General features: G+C 39.0%; 1 long non-coding RNA gene across 1 annotated transcript in view; it reads right to left on the minus strand.

Annotated features, from left to right (window-relative positions):
- The window catches only part of LOC138010921 (uncharacterized), a 5,293-nt gene extending 394 nt beyond the window's left edge, over positions 1-4,899 (minus strand). Inside the window, exons 1-3 of the long non-coding RNA XR_011124595.1 lie at positions 4,677-4,899; positions 4,279-4,400; positions 1-1,744 (exon numbers count right to left, since the gene is read on the minus strand). The exon at positions 1-1,744 is cut by the window's left edge and continues 394 nt beyond it. This is a non-coding gene — a long non-coding RNA (uncharacterized lncRNA). The remainder of the gene's footprint in view (positions 1,745-4,278; positions 4,401-4,676) is intronic.
- Between the last annotated feature and the right edge of the window lie 101 nt (positions 4,900-5,000).

Below are 5,000 nucleotides of genomic sequence, written 5' to 3' on the forward strand. Positions count from 1 at the left end.
ATGCAAAAAGTTTGGGGGCGAAAACTCAGCACCTTATCCCAATAATAAATTGTGTACTATTGACCTCCTTTGGTTATGAAACTAATGACGGGCGCAAAAATTCTGCATGTAGCCCAAGAATGAATTTGGTGTAATTGACCTTGTTTGGTTTCAAAACTAATCATGGGCGCAAAAATTCTGCACCTTGCCCCAAGAATGAATTTAGTGTAATTCACCTCCTTTTGTTCTGAAACTAATCATGGGCGCAAAAATTCTGCACCTTGCCCCAAGAATGAATTTAGTGTAATTCACCTCCTTTTGTTCTGAAACTAATCATGGGCGCAAAAATTCTGCGCCTTGCCCCAAGAATAAATTTAGTGTAATTCACCTCCTTTTGTTCTGAAACTAATCATGGGCGCAAAAATTCTGCACCTTGCTCCAAGAATAAATTTAGTGTAATTCACCTCCTTGTGTTCTGAAACTAATCATGGGTGCAAAAATTCTGCGCCTTGCTCCAAGAATGAATTTGGTCCTATTGACCGAGTCCTTTTGTTCTGAAACTAATTATGGGTGCAAAAATTCTGTGCCTTGCCCGAAGAATGAATTAAGTGTAATTGACCTCCTTTGGTTCTGAAAAACTTATCATGGGCGAAAAAATTCTGCACTTTGCCTTGAGAATTAATTTGGTGCTATTGACCTCCTTTAGTTCTGCAACAAATGACACATGCAAAATTTCTGCACCTTGATTCAAGAATGAATTTGGTGCTATTGACCTCCCCTGGTTCTGAAACGAATGACAGACACAAAACTTCTGTGACTTGCCTCAAGACTAAATTTAATTTAGTGTAACTGACCTCCTTTCATTTCTGAAACTGATGATAGATGCAATAACTTTTCACAATGCTTTAGAGATCTGGCAACCAAAAATAATATTTACCAATACATACCATAGTGATGGCAATATAAGAGAACTACCTTAGTTTTATTAGGGTTACCCCTGTTCAAAATGTTTGGTGACTAACATTATTTTTTTGTCTCGTCCAAAGATAATTTGTTAACATGCTAAGGTAATGTTCTCTTCATTGCTGGTGTTACATTCTGTGACGTCTTACATAAAACCAAAAACGCTGCCAGAAATGAATACTCTACGATTAAATGCTAAACAAGAACACTAGGAATGAGATGGGAAAATCTGAGTACTTAAAGAAAAACATACGAAAAAATATTCACAATTTTTAGAGTCCATCTTCTTCTTGACTTTTAAAGACGCATACTTATCAACTAGGTGTCTTCTTGTTGTTGGTTGCAATTTCATGGCTTCCGGACAGTTCAAATGCATGGAGGATGATACTCTCCTTCTATCTCCGTCCACGGCTCCCGAGATCTTGGAAGGTTAAGAGGACCCCATTTTCCTCGGTAATTTCCTTTCCTGTAATGGATCTTGAAGTCCTTCTCCATACTTCCCTCGATAAGTCCGATAATGCCCAATAACGTTGTCCCAGTTCGACAAACACACCGCCCCAAACTTATTCACGCAAAGCCCTTCCAAGAAACTTTCAACATAATCGAAAGGATTTTCTCTTTCTCTTTGAGCAACAAGGAAGCAACAGCAAACTAAAAAGAGGTTCCACGATAAAATTCAATCGCAGTTTCCAGCAGTTTCCCAGATTTCGCTCGCCAAGCGGTTAGTAATTATAAAAATTGGATCGCGGACTGCGAACCGTGGACCCGGATTGCGGACTGGGTATAAGATACAGACTGTGGACTGAGAAAAAGACATCATGTTATGACACCCATTGTAAAAACTAAAATCCGATTACAGAGTACATGCTAATCAAATAATTAAATTCTGCTTAATCGACGTGGGAAAAAAAAAGTTATGTTGTTTCTGTGTTGTTACACAAGGTGGCCATAGACATAGACATAACGACGACTTGTAACCGAGCAGGAAAAGACATATTAGGAAGGGAATGTTTAACTTTAAAAGTTGTTTCCTTATTTATATATTTTCCCATTTGCTATGCCCTCATTGCCTGGATCAGTTGGTATTTAGGAATGTCACGAAACTCGAACATCTGATGGCCGGAAACAACAATCAAATACAGTGAAACCTGTATTAAGAGGACCCCCAATTAAGAGGGCACGCTCTAAAGCCCGGTCCCGAAATTTACGTATTAAGCGGACGAGGACACTAAAATAAATTGTATTTGGCTAATTTCTATTGTTAAAAACCTCTATTAAGCGGACACCGGACTGTATTGACAATGTAGTGGTATTGGATTACGTCCTTAAAATAATGTAGTCGATTACTGAATAAAGACAAATCAATGCATTTGAAAACCAAATTAAAATTGGTAATGAAGGATAATGAAAGGTATTGAACTTGAACTCTGGATAGCTTCCCTAACAAAATGGAACTTTATCACAATACAAAACAGCCGTTGAATGTTTTTGCTAACAAACAATGCGCAACTTTTACAACCCTCTATTCAGCGGACACCCTCTATTAAGCGGACACTTGAGAAGGACCCGAAGGTGTTCGTTTAATAGAGGTGTCACTGTATCAGGCTTTTAAGAGCTGAAAATCAGTTAAAATTGTTTTAAGTCCTTGCAGAACTAGCATCTACTTACATAGACTACTTAGTTACAGCAGGTTACAGTTAGTCTACTCTAAAAATCCAACGAATGCGATGCCAGCTAGCTGGCAAGCACGAGTCAAGCAGTCGAGTTTGATGCAATGACGGACTGAAAAGAACTCTACATGGCTAACATGTTTGTGTTCTTCCTTTAATGCCCCCTCAGCCATTATCGGAAAAAGGTTAATTTGGAGGGAAAATCTTCGCTGTTAACTGTATTTTCGTTTAATTGTCACTGACACTCGGAGTGCATGAAGGTAAATATTAATTTTTTCGCGCAGTGATTTTTAATATATATGCAAACTGGTCACTACAGAATACTATTATTAATGGTAGAGACAAGGCTCTTTTATGTAACAATTCAAACGGCGAATGGCGAAGATGATATCTATAACTGGTGAAAGACGGACTCGGAGTTTAACGTCGAAAATTCAAAACCTGACTGAATAAAATATAAGGAAGAACTCCTTGGTGTAATGTAATTTTGTGCACACGCGAGCGAAAAAAACAAGTCTGGTTTGTAATAACCTGAGATCAGGCAAAATTATAATTTTGACATATTGCCCATCACTCTCGATAATGAGTTGATACACAGTAAGAGAATCAAAGCGACACGTTGAAAGTCTGGCAGCGATAATTTCTAGGAAGACAAGCTTCCTCACGACAAGTTTCGTGGGTGCGTTCTGTAATGATTTTGTTTTCTGCGCGCAATTCATTCCGCGTGATCAAACATGCAGCAACTCCTGTCGATCCGTGTGAATGACCGATCAAATGAATGTCTGCTAAACGTTTTATGATTGGCGTTAAACAATTCTAAAAGTTAACCTTATGTAAGCGCTATTAAATAAGCACCGTCGAGCTCCTTGGTATTAATTAGATTTTGGGAAAAGAAATGAAGAGAGATATAGCCATGGTGTCGGAGTGTACGATAGTCCTGAGCTGCAAAGTCAACTATCAACGTTACAGATCAGGATTACAGATCGATGTAATGGAAACAGAGGTTAATTCTATTATATCCGTCGGATATTTTCTCTGTATCTATCAGATCCACGCCCGCTTTTAATGCTTCACGAAATTGGGGAAAAGCCGAACACGTCCGATTGCAAAAAAAAAATACAAAATAAAAAACAACAATCTGGGACAAGGTTACTCGTATGCTCAGACATGTTTTCGTAAATAAAGGAAGCACAAAATGTTTACTTATATCTACTTTTCTTTGACTTCCGCGGTGTCAGCTGCAAGGCTTTTGACAGTCAAATCAAACACCTGGATTTCATATTTTTCCCACGCATAGTTAAAAAATAAAAGTAAAAAATAAATGAATAACGAAACACGATTTTAGTTATAATATATGCAGAGTATGCCTACCCGACAATGATAAAGCAAATTATCTCACATGCAGGGTTAAAATAGCCTGTCACGGGACATGAGAGTGAGCGGCTGTACAGTGACAGGCTAATTGTTAATGCCCATATCATGGGGCTTGCGTTTGATAGAATCTATGAGCACGCGGGAAAAACCGTTGAGACTTAATTACAAACGTTGATACTTAATTACAAACTGCTTCAGAGTTCGTTCCTTCCCAACTCACTCAACAACCTCAACGTCTGAAAAAAGGCCCCACTGGACGAAAGCTATTTCAAGGCACTATAAATCTCCTTACCACCATCCTCCGGCTCCTCCTGCAATTTTAGCCCCTTTTCAACAGGCTGTGCTCTCAGTGGAAGGGTCAAACATTTCAGTATCTTCTTCGGTATTATTCGTCCATGCTGCTCCTAGATTTTTCTGAAAAGCAAACGGGTATGCGCTTACTTAGATGGACGCATGAACATGAAGAAAACATCACTCTATAGTTAAATGAATTATCAGGGCAACCCAGTCAGTTGTCATTAACAAGGAACAACAGGGCCACGTAACAAACTTATCGAACTTTCTCCACTCGTTAGCTTGAACTCTTCTAAGACTAAATACCATTAATTTCAACAAAGTGGGGGCATTAACTCGAAGCAGGTTTCAATTAAATCTAAAGTTATTCAAAAACGTGATGCAAGCCCAACTTACCTTGTTCTGAACCGATCGAGTTCACGGCTAATGCTCGACGTCGCGGTCTGATTAGTGTACTTTGAGATTCGCCTCCTCTGCGATCTTTTAAACGCGCCAAAAGGTTTCTTGTCAATATTACCATCTTCCATGTTGGTACACCTACCCTAAAAAAACACGACTTCGTCCTTTTACATGGGAAGAAAAGTTAGGACCAATTCTTGTCATTCACGCAATTGCCAGACTGTCTGTGAAGGTCACACCCTTCATCGAGATACTTCTTTCTGCACACGACTGTTTACGTTCGTGAGATTCGGCTTTTTTGACATCATGCGATGTCAGTTT

Source organism: Montipora foliosa, chromosome 7, assembly GCF_036669935.1.
Source record: "Montipora foliosa isolate CH-2021 chromosome 7, ASM3666993v2, whole genome shotgun sequence".
Taxonomy (NCBI): Eukaryota; Metazoa; Cnidaria; class Anthozoa; order Scleractinia; family Acroporidae; genus Montipora; species Montipora foliosa.